Source organism: Astatotilapia calliptera, chromosome 19 (genome assembly GCF_900246225.1).
Source record: "Astatotilapia calliptera chromosome 19, fAstCal1.2, whole genome shotgun sequence".
Taxonomy (NCBI): Eukaryota; Metazoa; Chordata; class Actinopteri; order Cichliformes; family Cichlidae; genus Astatotilapia; species Astatotilapia calliptera.
In genome coordinates this window covers 5,206,918-5,224,761 of record NC_039320.1, presented here as the reverse complement: position 1 = coordinate 5,224,761, position 17,844 = coordinate 5,206,918, and the positions used below count along the sequence as shown (strand labels likewise).

Here is a 17,844-nt window from a genome sequence, read left to right as displayed (position 1 = left end):
ATCTTCTGCTGCTGGTTCACTCAGTTTTGGTTGGAGACAGATGAAACCTGCAGCTTCAGGATCTGTGAGCTGTCCACTTTCAGCCCCGACGGCGTGTCCGTGTACGTGCTGTCGAGTGAACGATCCACGCTCTGTGTTTCCATCTTTGTGTGTTTAGCTGCTCTCATTTACTGTTTTATCTGTTTGCTTGTTGTTGAAATACTTTTGGGAGCTTTAACCTGAGATTCTGACAAAATACATTTATATTAAAAATCGATTCAGGATTGAATGAATCAACATCGCTTTATTCACATTAAAACCATTTAAATAGGTAAATCCATTTTTTTTACACCCGCCTCTAATGCTGGGTAATGTCAGCTGGTCCATGTGCAGCTGGCTGTGAGGCTCAGGGAGCGTCTACAAAGTGCAACACTGAAAGAACATCATCCATAAATATTGAGTAATAACTGGACTCTCATACAGCGACACTCAAATGCCTTTAAACATCAGCTTATCCTGCTGATCCAAGTCCAACACTGACTTTGTAAAAACACGTTTGTCGATCATTTTGTTTGCTTTCTGAGGAAAATGATTCAATAACTTGCTGCTAATACACAACATTTCATCATATTTCCTCATAACCCTCTTTTGTCTGACCATTTGATCCCATTTGAATTTGCAATAAAGGATCCACAGAGTTTGGTGACAATAATGACAGTAGATGTTTGTGTGAAAGTGCTGGAAGCAAATGAGTGTGTGATATTCTTTCAGTGTTGCACTTTGTAGACGCTCCCTGAGCACTGGTCTCACAGCCAGCTGCACAAAGAGACCAGTGTTGTTAGTCCAGGTCAGAAGATGACTTGTTGGAATGAAAATGAGCTTGTAGTTTGTCTGCTTTAATAATGTGACTGGAAAAAGGTGTTGGACTTCAAATATGTCCATTTCTTTCACACTTCACCTTTAAAAGTGAAGCCTTGTGGTTCCTGGAAGGAAAAACACGACTTTTTCAAGTCTTTGTCCTGTTTTTATGAGAAATGTACGACTTTAATGTGAAACATTCAGAGTTTTTTCTCGTGTTATGTTTGTTTGAAGCTGCTTCCTGTTGGCTTCAGCTGTTTGGAGTTTCCATTTTCTAAACTTCTACATTCTGAACCTTCTTCAGCTCTGAACAGATGATGAAACACTGAATGATTTCAAGCTGACACTTTGTCTAATAAACTTACATCTTTCATTCTTTATACAGATTGAGGAGCTGTGGTTTGTCAGAGATCAGCTGTGATTATCTGGCAGCAGCACTGAAGTCCAACCCCTCCCATCTGAGAGAGCTGGAGCTGAGCTGGAACTACAACCTGCAGGATTCAGGAGTGAAGCATCTGTGTGGTTTCCTGGAGAGTCCAGGATGTGGACTTGAAACTCTGGGGTCAGTCAGCATGTTTTAGTTGTGCTGAGATGAATATGATGTGAAAGTTGTGCTAACACTAAACTGCAGACATCAGGCTGATATTATACTGATCCACACTGAGGATCTTCATAGTAAAGTCTGTTTTCTTCTTCTCTGGTTTAGTCCATTGACTGCAGCAGAACAATGTTCACATTTCAAACCTTCAAATAAGAAGAAAAATCCTCCACTGGATAATTCACTGTGAAACTCTCAAACTCTTCATTCCACCTTAAAGTCTGTCTGACACTGAAATCCAAATCAAAATGTGTGTTTGCTTTACAGACAGCAGTCCAACACAAACATACAAACATCATCCAAAACACAGTCCAACATCTCCTCCACTGCCAGCATGAATGATGGGAAAGAGAAGGAGGAACACTCTGACATTCAGGGTTAGAATGAGTTTCATGAAGCAGACTGTGAAGATCAAAGCTGCATTAGAAAGCTTACATGAATGAATGAGTGGACAGAAGTGGACAGAGATCATCTGAAGCACTTCAAAGGCTTTAAATCGGCACATTTCTCTTTATTCTTTATCAACTCTGTTAGTTTCTCACAGTTTTCTGTGGAATGAAGCTAACAGCAGGCTAATAAGATGCTGACCAATAGGTTTCTATTAAAGGTTGTAATTTGTATATGAAAAAGTGCTTTGGCTCAGCAGGGATCAGCTTACAGGTAGAATACAGCTGCTGGATGGGATTAGCATGTCATAGCTATCTACCAAACTGCTAACTGGGGGATTTCAGGCCATCTATGGATCATTTTTGCTAACTGTTTATTCAGCTTAGGCTCACAGGGCTGCAGCCTGTGCCCTAGCTGTCATAGGGCAAGAGGCGTGGTCCACCTGCACAGGTGAGCAGTCCATCACAGGGCCAACAGAGAGAGACAGAGAAGCACTCTCTCACATCCACACCTACAGCCAATTTAGAAGCACCAATGAACCTAAGCAGCATTTCATTGGACTGTGGGAGAACATCCAACCTCCACAGAAAGGCCAACAAGCTTCAACCTACAACCTTCTTGCTTTAAGGCACTAGTGCGAACCACTTTTCCCCATTTCAGCCCAAATCCTGCATCTTCCTGTTTCTGACTCCAGGCCAGCTCCACTAACACTTTCTCATCAGACACTGCCACCTAGTGGAGGAAGTCTTAGTTCTAAGAGATTTCCACACAAACACCTCATCAGTGGGACTCTCAGAGCTACCAGCCCTTTGCTACAATCACAAAGCTCTTCATTGAAATCAATGATATCAAAGCTGGAATCAAATGAGTCCAAGTCTTCTGCTGATTCAGCATCACATTCATCTTTGCTCCTTGCCCTGCATCCCCACCATGGACTTCATTCCTTTCCAAGCCAGCCTTGAGTGTCCTTTATTCAGCTCATCCTCTGCTTTACTTTTACACCTGATTTTAGCTGCTTTATCTCTCTTTCAACAAGTTTCTGTGCCTCAATCTTTTTCTTCTCTCCCTCATAACAAGACAGCTTCTTCTGCCTGAGAACATGTTGGAGTGATTTACTAATCCAGGGCTGCTTATTGGGGAAAATACTTCCTGTTTCCAAAGTAATCCCCATTTTTCCCAGAAAGAAATGTAAGTAGAAATCGATGATCTAAGTGAGAACATGAGCCTTTAAAAAGTCCCAGTGGGTGCAGTCAAAGCAGTCCCTTAGTCCCAGTATAGAGTCTTTGGTCCAGACTGGAACAGCTGTGTGCCCAGTTTGAGCTCTCTTCACTGCTGTGACCTGACAGACCCAGAGGGACCATCACATCACATTTAGAAGCTCCCCTAATGGAGCCACAACACATGTCCAATACTTAGTCTGTCTTGTTGGACCAACTGGAAGAAATGATTCAAGGACTTAGTCACAGAACAGAGATTCAAATCTCCAAAATCCAACTGGCTGCATCAGGACATATAGTCTGAAACTCTGCACAGTTTCCTGTTTGAAGCTGCTTCCTGTTGGCTTCAGCTGTTTGGAGTTTCCATTTTCTAAACTTCTACATTCTGAACCTTCTTCAGCTCTGAACAGATGATGAAACACTGAATGATTTCAAGCTCACACTTTGTCTAATAAACTTACATCTTTCATTCTGTATACAGATTGTGGGGCTGTGGTTTGTCAGAGATCAGCTGTGATTATCTGGCAGCAGCGCTGAAGTCCAACCCCTCCCATCTGAGAGAGCTGGACCTGAGTAACAACGACAACCTGAAGGATCCAGATGTGAAGCAGCTGTCTGATCTTCAGCAGAGTCCAAACTACAGACTGGAGACTCTGTGGTCAGTAGAGTGATGGAGTGAGTGGGTGGTCACCGTCTCTGGTTCAACTTTTATCTGAGCTGCATTTTAATGACGTCTTTCAGATGGATGATTTTCATTGGGACTGGCTTTCTTCTGTGTCTGATGATTTTAAGGCACGCTGCTTGTTTTAAAACTGACTCAAATTATTTAAAGCCTCACACGCCTTGATCCTAAACACCCAGATAAATCTGCTCTTATTGACCTTTTTTAACTAATATGCTGCGTAAGTTTTCCACATCTGCAGTTTTTGCCAACGACCTGAGTGATCACTGCGTAGTTGGTGCTGTGAGAAACACTAAAATCTCACGCTCCGAGCCCGCATCAGTTTGAACTGGGGTCGTATTAAACAGGCTGACAATGTCAGTTTGGGAACATTTACAGGAGAGTTGTGTCTACTTTGTGGACAGACACGCCCCTTTTTGCCAGGTCAGGGTGAAAGGTCGGGACAGGCCTGGTTTGGTTCAGTACCGGCCGATCTCCTACATGAGAGAAACCAGGCCTGGGCAGGAAGTCTGGCTCTGATGCTAATTGGCTACGTTTTCATTAGCTGTGTAATCGGATTACTGCCTCCATCATCTAGATCCAATATAACTATTTTTTTACTGTAACGACTGACAGTCCAAACGACCGTAGGAGGTTTTGGCAAACTATAAAGTGTCTCTGCCAGCTGTGACTCCTCAGAGCTTCCTCCTCACTTAAATATCGACTCCACTCCTGTGTCAGACAAAACTGAAATGTTGCTTTAACAAACACTTTGTTGCTTCTTGTTCTTTGTTCAGCACAGTATCTGATGGTAAACCTCTTGCACACAACTCTGCTCGTAGTTCCTGCTTACTGATACCTTTTCCTTCACACCTGTCACAGTAGAAGAGGTTTGTAAGGCTTTGAATAGCCCCAACACCAGAAACTCGTCCTCACAATCGTTCTCCTTCCTTCTTGCACTTGGCTGCAAATATCATAGCTGAGCCAGTGTCTTATATTTTTAATCTTTCTCTACAACAGAAGGCTTTACCACAGATGTGGAAGTGTGCCTCTGCACTCCCCCACTGAAAGCTGGTAATTCTTCAACAGTTAGTAATTACAGGCCAATTTCCAAACTCTGTGTCTTATCTACAGTGTTGGGAAGGTTACTTTTAAAATGTATTCCGTTACAGAATACAGAATACATGCCCCAAAATGTATTCTGTAACGTATTCCGTTACGTTACTCAATGAGAGTAACGTATTCTGAATACTTTGGATTACTTAATATATTATCATGCTTTTTACAACAACGTGAATGTACTATTGCTGTGTGATTTATTACTATTACTGAAGGTCCGCGACTCCGAACTGTAGTAAAGGGACCTCTGACTAATACAGCGGGATCCCTGTCGGCTCATAGCCGAAAAATAGCTTTACTTTGTTGTGTGGGTCAACTTTTCTTGAGAGACGGAGAGAGGCGTTGAAAGACTGCTCCAACGGAACTTATTGTTTCGGAGGAAAACACGAACACGGTGTACAGTCGAGTCTTAATAGCTTACCTACAACTGGGCTCGTCAGGGCACTCTTCTTGGCTGCAGTGGTTATTATTATATTTACATGCTTCCAGCTCCCGTTTTTCCTCGAAGATAACTCGTACCTTTCCACTCCCCTTTTTCTCCCTCCTCGCGCTCACAGACCCATAACGTGTATGGCAGTCCATTCTCCCTGCAACACGGACTACACTGCCCATGATGCTACATTCTTTAGTAGCATCGGTACCGCCGTTACGGTAACACGTAACGGCGGTACATGTATTCCGTTACTCCCCAACACTGCTTATCTAAGGTTCTTCAAAGGCTGGTAAATAATCAACTTCAAAGTTATCTGGATGAAAATAGGATTTTATCTCCCTTCCAGTCTGGTTTTAGGAAACTGCACAGTACTGGAACTGCTTTGATAAAAGTTCTCAAAGACATCTATGAAGCGCTGGATGCAAAGAACTACTGTGCAGCTCTTTTTATTGATCTATCAAAGTCTTTGACACTGTCGACCACAACAAAAACTCTTCTGGCACAACTTCACCTACTTCCAAGCTGCGTGGAGAGGATGAGGATCTAACAGCACAGGAACTCCAGCAACACTCAGCAGCAGCTGCTCCCAGTCCCTTGGTTTATGAGCTGAGCTGCTGACCACAGCATTTTATGTCAGAGATTACTGGAAATAGGCCTTTCAGACCGAGCAGCTGGCTGCTTCTCTAATGTTCTTTTGGACATCAGCAGTGCGTTCAGCTCAATGGTCTCTCTTGCAGCTTTTTAAATGTCACTAAACGAGTGCACAGGGTTCTGTCCTGGGCTACTTATGTCAACGATGTGGCACAAAATCTAGATGCATCTGTTCATTTTAGACCATCAACATAGTTTTCAAACCATTACAGCAGCTGTTGATAGTATTCAGTCTCAGCTGGCTCAGACTGGCTTTAAATGTAGAAAAAACCAAAGTCATGTTGTTCACAAACAGAAAGAGGGTCCGCCTTTATTTCCTTCTCCTGTATCTGCTCAAAGTATTTCTATTGAAACTGTGGCCTCGTACACAGACCTCGGTATTGTGGTTGATGACAGTCATTCCTATAAGCCACACATTGAACATCTAATAAAGACACTGAGGCTGAAGTTGGGCTTCTCTTCCAGGAACAGATCATGTTTCACAGGAAAAAGCTTGTTGCTGCCACCTTTTTTTTACCTGCCCTGGATTACAATGACATGATTTATATGAATGACTCTGCTCGCTCTCTTCATCTGTTGGATTTTGTCCATCATGGGGCATTAAGATTTATAACTGTCTGTAAACCTTTAACACACCACTGTACTCTGTGTTCTCTGGTTAACTGGTCCTCATTGGTCTTACACAGGATGGTCCATTAGTATCATTTTATCTATCAATCTGTTTCTGGGTTACTGCCTCCTATTTATCAGAGTACATGTTAGGCAAACAGTTTAGTCACAGCCTGCAGTCTCAGGACATCATTACATCCACTGTTCCATCAGTTCATGCAGAGCTTGGGAAGAAGGCGTTCTCCTTTTCTGCTCCGTCTTCATGACCCAAGTGGATGAATTGAAGAGTCTGAAGGCAGCAGAAGGAACGATCTCCTGTAACGTTCCCTCAGACAGCAGGGTTGAAGGAACCTGTTGCTGAAACTGCTGTGCAGATTGTCCAGTGTATCATGGAGGGGTGAGAGTCATTGTCCATGATTGACAGCAGTGTGTCACAGATCACCTCCTCCAGGTGGTCCATTTACCATCTGAGCCTTCATAGAAAGTAAAGCTGGCTCAGACCCTTTTTGTAGGCAGCGTCCATGTTGGCAGACCACTCCAACTTGTGATCCAGATGAACTCCCAGATACTTAAAGGATGTGACTATTTCAACATCATTCCCACCAGTGCAGACAGAGGAGGGATCTGTTTCTGCCAAAGTCCACCACCAGCACCTTTGTTTTGGCCACATTCAGTTTCAGGTGATTCTCCTCACACCACCTCACGAACCGACCAATCAGCCCTCTGTATTCCTCTTCCCTTCCCATTCCTGGATTAAAGAATCCAGGATCTCAACCAGTTTGTTATGTTCTCTCTTATAACTTAACTGTTAAAGTAACAACACCTGTTTGGTTGTTAGTAACTTACTTTATTAACCCTGTTGTGGAAAGGCAGAGGCATATCAATATGCACATATACCACATTTGGTGTTCTCTACTTTACACAGAAAGTAGTACCACAAAAATATAATCTGATTTTACATAACAGCTCCTCCCATCCAGCTTTGATGAACACAATAAGCATCAAACAACCGAGATATTTTCAAGTAAATGCCGTAACCCAATAATTGTACTTAAACTGAAATATGACACCTACTCAGTGATTTACAACATAGAGGTCGGTTGAACTGGAAACCTATAAGTTAAGTAAGTAAACTTACGTTTGAAAAAGTGGTTAATCAGTTAAGTCATGATCAGTGTTGGGGAGTAACGGAATACATGTACCGCCGTTACGTATTTAGAATACAAAATATGAGTAACTGTATTCCGTTACAGTTACCGTTTAAAAAGGTGGTATTCAGAATACAGTTACTTTGTTGAAATAAATGGATTACACTGCGGTACTTTCCTGTTTCATTTTGTCGCGGGTCAGGACTGTTTGGGTTTTGTTTGACAGCTACGTTCTGTTGTTCCAGGCGGCAGCGTTACGGTTGCCATGGTTACAGGGCGACGCTCTCTCTCTCTCTGCGACTGTGTGTTTCCTGGGTGAGAGAGCGCCTTTTCGTTGTTGTTGTGCTAAGCTAACAGGCAGAATGCTACAAGCATAGCTCTAAAGAATGTAGCATCATGGGCAGTGTAGTCCGTGCTGCAGGGAGAATGGACTGTTATGGGTCTGTGAGCAGGAGGGAGAAAAACGGGAGTGGAAAGGTACGAGTACATGTAAATATAATAATAACCACTTCAGCCAAGAAGAGTGCCTGACGAGCCCAGTTGTAAGTAAGCTATTAAGACTCGACTGTACACCGTGTTCGTGTTTTCCTCCGAAACAATAAGTTCCGTTGGAGCAGCCTTTCAACGCTTCTCTCTGTCTCTCGCAAGAAAAGTTGACCCACACAACAAAGTAAAGCTATTTTTCGGCTACGAGCCGACAGGGACCCCGCCGTATTAGTCAGAGGTCCCTTTACTACAGTTCGGAGTCGCGGACCTTCAGTAATAGTAATAAATCACACAGCAATAGTACATTCACGTTGTTGTAAAAAGCATGATAATATATTAAGTAATCCAAAGTATTCAGAATACGTTACTCTCATTGAGTAACGTAACGGAATACGTTACAGAATACATTTTGGGGCATGTATTCTGTATTCTGTAATGGAATACATTTTAAAAGTAACCTTCCCAACACTGGTCATGATGAGGTGAAAGGAGTGTGTTGGGTGTGTAATCAGGCAGCGGAGGTGACGTCTGGGTTCAACACTTTATTTTAGGCTTTACAGCGGAGCTCCATCTTGTTCTCGTTCTCTACTTTCTTCTTCTCCTCTTTCTCTTACCCAGCCTCATTAGCGACACCCCTGGTCTGACAGGGTAACAGCATGTACTAATTTTCTTCCCTTATTATAGAACCTTGTAAACACAACATCTCCCCCTTTTCTCAAATAATACTCTTTCCCTTGTAGCACAACATGAACCATTCGACAGCCTTTTACTTTTGAGGCAATTAGTAACTTCAGAACAGTATTATATATATATCCTGATAAACGAACTGTAATGGCAAAGTAAACGTGCCCCGGATCAACCCTGAATCAACAGTAACAACCATGTGCCCTCTTCTCAGCTTATCAGAAGTCACAGCTGGAATTAAAGATAACTAATGAAACTCAAATGCACTTTCCCTTCACAGTCATTTCTCACATCTGCATATTTCTCCTTTCTTTTTACCTCTGAACTATTTCATAACAAAGTCTTTTGTCCATCTTGGTGGTTGTCTGTCCCTCTGCAGTGTGGGACGTGTAGCAGTCTGTGCTGAGCTGATGTTTTCTGTCTCTGTATCAGCTCTTTGTGTGTGTTTTGAGTTCTCTGGGACAAGTGAGAGACGTGCTGCATTCCATCTTCTCCCATCGCTGAGGATGAAAGAACTCTCACCCGTCTGCTGCTGTACCTCCAGCGGCTTGGTGTATTGTGGCTCTCCTTTTCCCACATGGAATGGCTTTCGTACTCTCACTGACGCACCCACAGTCACTTTAGTAGGTTTAGCACCTCTCTTTCTGTCTGTATAAAGTGCACTTCTTTTCTGTGTCAATGTCACTTTGGATCTGATGTGGTCATATTGTCCAGCATCCTTTGGTGGTGGCAGAATGTTGAGTTTAGTCCGCATGGCTCTTCCTCTGAGGAGCTGGAAAGGAGACTCACCGGTTGTAGCGTGGGGAGTCGCTCGATAACTTTGAAGCAGTTCTGTAACCACAGTTTTCCATGGTCGCTGAGTAGCTTGTGCTGTCTGTATGGAGTCCTTCAGTACTCTATTAAAGTGCTCCACACATCCATTTGCTTGAGGATGATAAACGCTTGTCCTGATGTGTTTTATGCCCCTTTCAGCGAGAAACTCAGCAAAGGCAGCTGAGGTGAACTGCGGACCATTATCAGTTGTAATTTCATAAGGGTTTCCTTCACGGGCGAAAATGGAAGTCAGAAATGCAATCACTGTCGCAGTTGAGGCGTTTGGTGTGAATGCGACATCAGGCCACTTACTGAAATAGTCAACTAGTGTGATGGCAAACCTGCAGTCATAGGTTCCTTGTTCCAACGGACCAACAATGTCGACAGCAACATGTTGAAACGGACCCTCTGGGAATTTGATGGGTTGTAACGGTGCAGGTGAAACAGCTGCAGTCTTGTCACACAATTGGCAGGTTGTGCATGTGGACAATATTTCGTGGACCAGTTCATCCATGTTTGGCCACCAATATAGATCTCTCAGGCGTTGGTTGGTTCGGACCATGCCTTGATGTCCTTCATGGGCTAGGTGCACTACTTTTCCTCGCAGAGATTTGGGAACAATCAGCCGTGTTCCTCTAAATATCAGCGGTGACTCTGCTGCCAGTTCATGTCGGACCAGGAAGTAGGGTTTGACATCATCTGGTAAGGATTTGCTTAATTTCGGCCAGCCCGAAAGAACGATCTGTCTTAGTTTTGTTAATTCAGGACAGTCTTCACATTCTGCTCTGAAGTCAGCCAGTGGAAGCGCTGTTAGCTGAGGAGAAATTTCAGCAATCTCTGTGATTAAGTCCTGTTCAGAGTCTTCACTTGTGTTTGTGGTATGCAGGGGAACACGGGACATACAGTCAGCTATAACATTTTGGCTTCCTGGACGGTACTCTAAGTCATACTGGAAACACATCAGTCTGGCTGACCAACGTGCTATCCTCATGCCAGCTCTGTTCATCCCCTTAGTACTTAACAGGGTGGTGAGGGCCTGGTGATCAGTTCTCAGAGTAAATCTCCGTCCCCATATGTACGTCCTCCATCTTTCAACGGCCCATACGCAGGCGAGGGCTTCTTTTTCAATTGTTGAATATTTCCTCTCGGCAGGGGACAGGGTGCGGGAGCCAAAAGCAACAGCACGTTCCTCATTGTTTGAGTTGATCTGGGTCAGAACAGCTCCAAGACCATAATCTGACGCATCAGTGGTGATGAACGTTGGCAGATTTGGGTTGAAGATTGCCAGTGCTGGGCTTTTTAGTAGCATTTCCTTCAGTTTGTTGAAGCTTTCATTTGCTGTATCAGTCCATTGAAGTTCAGCTGTCTGACTTGTCCGAAGTAACTCATGGAGTGGTTCAACCACAGTTGCATAGTTTGCTAGGAATTTGCTGAACCACGAAGTCAAGCCTAAGAAGGAACGAAGAGCAGCCATGTCCTGTGGTGCAGGGGCTTTGGCAATGGCAGTCAGGTGGTCTGGGCTGGGGCTCAGGCCATCCTTGGAAATGACGTGTCCCAAGAACGGAATAGATGTCTGTCCAAATGAACTTTTGTTGAAGTTGATCTGCAGACCGACATCCTTCAGGCGTTGGAGGACAGCCTGTAACCGTTCATCATGCTCTTCTCTGGAATGTCCATACACTATTATGTCATCCAAGTAGTTCTGTACTCCTGTCTGGTCTTTTAGGACTGTTTGCATCATCTTTTGGAAGGCAGAAGGGGCTGAAGCAAGTCCAAATGGAACTCGGGTAAACTGGAAGAGTCCCTCATGGGTTATGAATGCTGTGAGGCTTCGGCTATCAGGGTGAAGAGGCAGTTGGTGATAAGCTGAACTTAAATCAATCTGGCTAAAATGTGTAGCCCCAGCCAGCTGTACGAACAAATCCTCCATGTGAGGAAGAGGGTAACAGTCCATGATCACACTCTTGTTAGGTTCACGCAGATCCACACAAAGTCTTAAGTCTCCCTTACTTTTTCTTCCAACCACCAGAGGACTCACCCATTCAGCTGCATCCACTGGTTCGATGATGCCTGCTTGGAGTAGACGTTTCAATTCAGCTGACACCTCCTCACGTATGCTGAGTGGTAGACGACGCAGTTTTTGACGAACTGGCTGTACTGTCTTGTTCACTTGAACTTTGTGGATAAACCCTTTAACAGCTCCAAGATGATGGGAAGAAGAGGAATCAATGTTATTCACCATGCATGTTTGTTTACTGGCTGGTGCTCCTCTTGCAGGATCCTCTCCTTTGTTGATGACTTTTCCAGCAATGATATCAATGTTAAGTGCTTTAATTGAGTCCAACCCCAGCAACGGTGATCCATCTTTAACTATGAAGAATGATCCTGGCACTTTTCTGTCATTGCTTGCAACCCTCACTGAAGCCTGTAGGCAGCCAATGACAGGCAAGTCACCTTTTGCATAAGTGACAAGCTTAACTTTCGGTTCAGTCAAAGCGCAGGGTGCAAAATGTTCTTTGTAGATGGCTTCTGGGAGGATAGATACTGAAGCTCCTGTATCCACAATTAACTCCAGAACCTGAGAGTTTCCCTGTGGTGTTTCAATGTTCATTTTGCATGTAATCTTATCACATGCTGCAGTCATCAGTTTGTGATCATCGACACATAAAACTGTGAACTCAGGAACAACTACTTCCCTGACCACTGCTACAGCTGATTTACAAACTCTGGTGAAGTGCCCTTTTTTGTTGCATTTATCACATTTTACTGTTGCTGCTGGACAGTTTTTATCATTAGCCAGGTGTTTCTCGGATCCACATCTGAAACAATGACGCTGTTGCTCTTTATCACTTGCCTTTTTGTGCCATTCTTTAGATGTAGGTCCCCGAGCTTGAGCCGGTCGCGCTCCTCTTTTTCCCCGAAGACGTGCGTCCTTCACCCCCACAGCTTGTACTGCAGCAGTCTGGGCCCTGGGTGCAGCAGAGAGGAGTGTAGCATTCTTGACCGCAGCCTCCACCTGACATGCAATAGTAACTGCCTTGTCCAATGTAAGGTCCTCCTCCAGCAGCAATTTTTCTTTAACAACACTGAGATTAGCATTAGCAACAAGTTGATCCCGAATCATTTCACCCTCCATTATTCCAAAACCACATGGCACAGCTAACGCTCTGAGGGCGGCAACATACTGAGTCACCGTTTCATCAGCCCGCTGAATTCGCTGTCTGAATGTGTGCCTGCATGCCACTACATTCACTTTAGGGACAAAGTGGTTTTCAAGCGCAGTCATGGCTTCAGCAAACGTCGTACCTTGATTTGGCAGTGTGTAGAACAGTCGTTGTCCCTCTGGTCCCAAGCAATGTAATAAGACGGCTCGTCGTCTCGCCTCCGGCCATGCATCTCCTGTAGCATTTATCACTAGCATGTAGTTCTCAAAGAATTTGCGCCACGTCATAAACGGTATTGGCGGCTCACCCGCATGTTGCAAAAAGGGCGGTGGGCTCGGCACTGAAGCGCTCATCTTCGTCGCCAATTTGTTGGGTGTGTAATCAGGCAGCGGAGGCGACGTCTGGGTTCAACACTTTATTTTAGGCTTTACAGCGGAGCTCCATCTTGTTCTCGCTCTCTACTTTCTTCTTCTCCTCTTTCTCTTACCCAGCCTCATTAGCGACACCCCTGGTCTGACAGGGTAACAGCATGTACTAATTTTCTTCCCTTATTATAGAACCTTGTAAACACAACAGAGTGGTTTTTCATTTTTGAGAAATACTGATGTCATCAAGAGGATCTAGAAGAGAAGTAAGAGTAAAAGCCAGGAGATGGCAGTAGTGCAACATCTTTGGATGCAAGCTGCTGTTAAAAATGACAGAAGAAGAAGTTTGCTTGATCATTCCTCAGCTCATCTGTGTGAAGCTGAGTGTAAAGAGGCTCCTGCTGTTAGAGAAACACTCTGACTGTTTAACAGAGTCAGACATGTTCAGACTGAATTTCAGTCAGAAACTCAGCATCACACTGATGAAGCTGCAGATTAATTGTGGTTAATTTCTGATTAATTTCTTTGCTGCCAGCTGAAATTTAAATGTAATTTAAAAGATGGATTCAAGGGTATTGGGTTTTTTGAACCCAAAGATATCACATGAACGTATATGAATTGATGTTGATGTTGATTGTGATTGGTTTTATTTCTTCAGTGGTTGTAGTGTTTTAATATTTAGTCATTTTTCCATTATTGTAATTGTGTATAAAGTTTAATTTGAATGAAATTTACACTCAAATGCTTTCAGTGTTGCTGTGTTGAGTGTTTGTTAACATTTGTATGGAAGACACATAAAGACATGTGACTAAAGAAATCTGTGCTAGAGGGACTTTTTAAATAAATAGTAGAAAACAAAACAGATGTTGAATTCTTTAGATAATTTTCTAGAAATCTATTTCTTTCTAAACAGAATTCAGAATATTGATGTTTGAGATGGAAGGTGTTTCTACAGGATCCTGATGGACACTCAAAGCTTTTATAAAATGTTCTCATTAGTTGTTTACAGCAGAATATCAATGTATGTGAACCAAAACAAAAAATAAAGAAAGAAAAAAAAGGAGGGTGTGGTGTTCAGGAAGTACAGACTGTAGCTCAGCAGGTAGAATTACTAACTGGAAGGTTGGAGGTTTGATCCCTGGCTGCTCCAGTCTGCACGCCACGGTATCCTTGGGCAAGATGTGGAACCCCGACTTCCTCTCCGATGCATCCATCATAGTGTCATTGTTAGAAAAAGAAGTGCTTGTGTGAATGAAGCACGCTGTATAAAATGCTGTGACTGCTCATACAGAAAAGCAGCTCATAAGAACTGGTTCATTTTCCAGATAATTCCACTATTAAGACAACAGACATTTGGGAGGCTTTCTCTGAGAGTAACACTGAAAGTCTTGCTGCTCCTCCACAAAATGAACTTCAGATTAAAGACACAGCTCAGCTAAACACAACTCAAACTAATCTACACTATTTTTCTTTATTACGCAGCGTTTTTATAACTATTTCCAGATGTTTCTAAAGATGCAAGCAGAATTAAACTCCAGCCTGATGCGTTTCTGAGGTTCCTGACTCTGACCGTCCCTCAAACGCCTCTCTGGGCGTTTCCTTCCGTCGCTTTTACTTTCACTTTCGTGAATGTTGTGGCGCAGTTGATCGTCTCGAAGTTAAGGTAACGTTAGCAGTCTGTACTGTTTTCCTGGCTGACATCAGCTGTGTGCAGCTTAGTTTCAGCATAAATCTGCTTCGTTTTATGTGAGATCAGAGTCTGGGAACGAGACAGAAACAGTTGATGATCAGCAGCTGAACTCGATGTTACTGTGGATCCACTGACTGATGTCTGTAGGCAGCTTCTCCTGCCTCCGTCAGTCTGTGGCTGTATGGGCTCAAATTGTGGTCATAAATATTTTGTACTTATAAATCAGGATTTGTAGGTGTAAAAAAGATTTGTGTGTGGACTTAGCCAAGCAATACGTGTGAAACTCTGCACTCAAGTTTCAAGTACGACCCTATTTTTCTGCCTTTCATCTGATTAGCCAATGTCATGTCAATCACAAATTTAACAATCCAATCAGAGAACAGGTGGGTTTGGCTATTTGAGTGGTGCTTTATGAAGCTTCAGATCCTTGAAGGGAATAAATGCCCCTTTTCATTCCTTCATCACTAGGAAGTGTTACGAGTTCAAAATTGGGGATCGAGACAAGAGGAAAAACGATGATTTTAATGATCACACGCGTGGGAGATGGACACTGTATGCAGACAGCATCAGATCTCAAAATGGTGGAGCATTGCTCAAACTCTTATAGCCTCTGGTGCCTCCACCTTATCATAAAAGCCTAAACATTCACATGCTTTCTCTCACACGGCGCCTAAGCTACGACCTTGGCTCCCCGTTTATCTGCTCCTGCTGAGATGGGGCAGAAAACTCCAGCATGTTCTGTTCTCTTCTAATCAGACAAATAAGGCGATGACTTTCTGCAAACAGTATTTCTTATAACTCAGCAGTATAATGCATCATAAAACAATATCTTTCATTCACAACAAGCCAGCAGTCTAATGTAATGCAAATCAGTTTAACAAATACAATAGTTATCAGCTTCTTCTAATTCAGGAGAATAATGCAAACTAAAACTACATAATAATTCACAATCTTTAATTAGGGGTCTAACATGGCATAAAATAATATTATAATTTAACAGAAGGAAAACAGTCTGTGGTGGTCCGAGTTTTGTGATTTTTTGTGTCACAGGTTTACGTGCTTAGTTAGCAGTTAGCATTAGCAGCACATGCTGCGTCTGATGTGAAAGGACCTTTATGCTGCGAAATGTGACTCACAGCAATGGTCCCGGGTCAGCCCTGACTTTGTGTTAAACTAATCCTAAAGTAATAATGGTAATTCTAACCACTGACATACCACAACTTTATCCTTTCAACAGCTACTGAAAGTTAGGGATTGACATGGCATTGACCAATCAAATGAAAGGAAGAAAATAGGGTCAAAATTTGTACTTGTAACTTGAAACTTGAGTGCAGAGTTTCACACGTATTTTTTGGCTAAGTCCACACACAAACCTTATTTTACACACACACAAATTCTTTTTACACATACAAAACTGATTTACAAGTACAAAATATTTATTACCACAATTTGAGCCCATAGGTGGATGTTCTTTAACTGCTGACAGTGAGACAGGGGTGTCCTAAGAGTTGCTTTTCGGAAGTCGTTGCCAGCATTTCATCTATAAAATGCATTTCTCTGCTCGTTTGCTATAGTCTGCTGTCGTATTTGTGTGCAGGTTATTTTCAGTTTAACTGGTGATGTTCATTCGTGTATTGTAGGTGAATGCGTTGATGATTGATCATAAATTAGTAAACTGGCCGTTTTTGCTCAATAATTCCTGTTTCATGTTCAAACCATCAGACAGAAACTCTGCGTTTGTTTTTATGTTCTTCAGCCTGTTGTTCTTGAGGTAATCTGTGATGCGTTCAATGACCCTCCACATGCTCTGAGGCTCATTTGAAGAGAAACAGAACTTCATCTTTAGAGCATAAGTGGGTTTTTGCCCTCTTTATGCCCGCGGTCAGGCTCTGTTTATTGTAGTATAACACTCATAGGACACAGTGACCCGCTGCACACACACTGCACACACACTGCACACACACTGCACACACACTGCACACACACTGCACACAATGACAGCTGCAGAGTTTGTGTCTGATGTATTAAGTATGAAACACTGTTGGGTTAAAATCTGGTCAGAATGAATCCAGGTGCAGGTGTGTCAGTTTAGGACAACTGGACTAACATCCAAGTGCTCACAATATAAAGTGTATTCTGTAGTAACATCCTGGTGTTGCAGCAACAGTCCCACATGGAAACGTCAACACTCAAACTCAAAGTCTCTTTTTGTCAACAATAAAATGACAGCAGACCAATTTGAACAAAGTTGGTAAAAAGCTTCAGAAATGAGTAAAATATTAAAAAGTGTCTTGATGCTCAATCATCCAGTAAATCCCCAAAGAGTTGATTCTGTTCATCTGGACGTTTTCAGCAGCATGGATCAGTGTGAGGACAGAGAGGAGGGAGTCCCTCCCTCTAAAAGCACTCTGTGTGGGGAACATGAGAGCCAGACCAAAGCTCAGAGGTGAGATGACCATCTCTAACTGTCCATGACTCTTCTCCATGTCACAGCTCAGCACTCACATCACTGCTCCATCATTATTCACACTCATACCTCTGTGTGTGTTGTTTTAAAGCCCAGAGCTGTGGGGCGTACCAGGCTCAGCTGGACATAACCCTGAAACTAATCCAGAGCCTGGACCTGAACCCAGCTGTGTTTCCTTAAAGAGCAACAGGTCAAAGGATATTGGTGTAAACTTTAACAAAAGTCTGTTATGTGACAAAGAGTAAGTACATTATTTTTTATGAGTTTGTTCATCATGTCTTTAATTTAATATTTCCAGTTTTTCCTTCCTGTCTCATGAAGCTGTTACATTTATTGTTTTTCTTTTAGGATCAATAAGAGGCCAGAATCTCCTGGACCTGAACCCAGCTGTGTTTCCTTAAAGAGCAACGTGTCGAAGGATATTGATTTAAACTTTAAAGGATGTTCTTCTGTTGCTGAGAGGTAATGTGTGTCTAGATGTTGTTCCTGACTCTGTATTTCTAAATAAATCCTCT

The 17,844-nt window shown here is 42.9% G+C and overlaps 1 protein-coding gene and 1 long non-coding RNA gene across 2 annotated transcripts in view; one reads left to right on the top strand and one right to left on the bottom strand.

The window, feature by feature from the left end:
• LOC113011577 (NACHT, LRR and PYD domains-containing protein 12-like) overlaps positions 1-17,844 on the bottom strand; it is a 382,413-nt gene that overhangs the window by 159,776 nt on the left and 204,793 nt on the right. The window lies entirely within an intron of this gene.
• Positions 17,277-17,753, top strand: LOC113011589 (uncharacterized). The gene is made up of 3 exons (XR_003270580.1): positions 17,277-17,308; positions 17,421-17,570; positions 17,678-17,753. It is a non-coding gene; the product is annotated as an uncharacterized LOC113011589 (long non-coding RNA).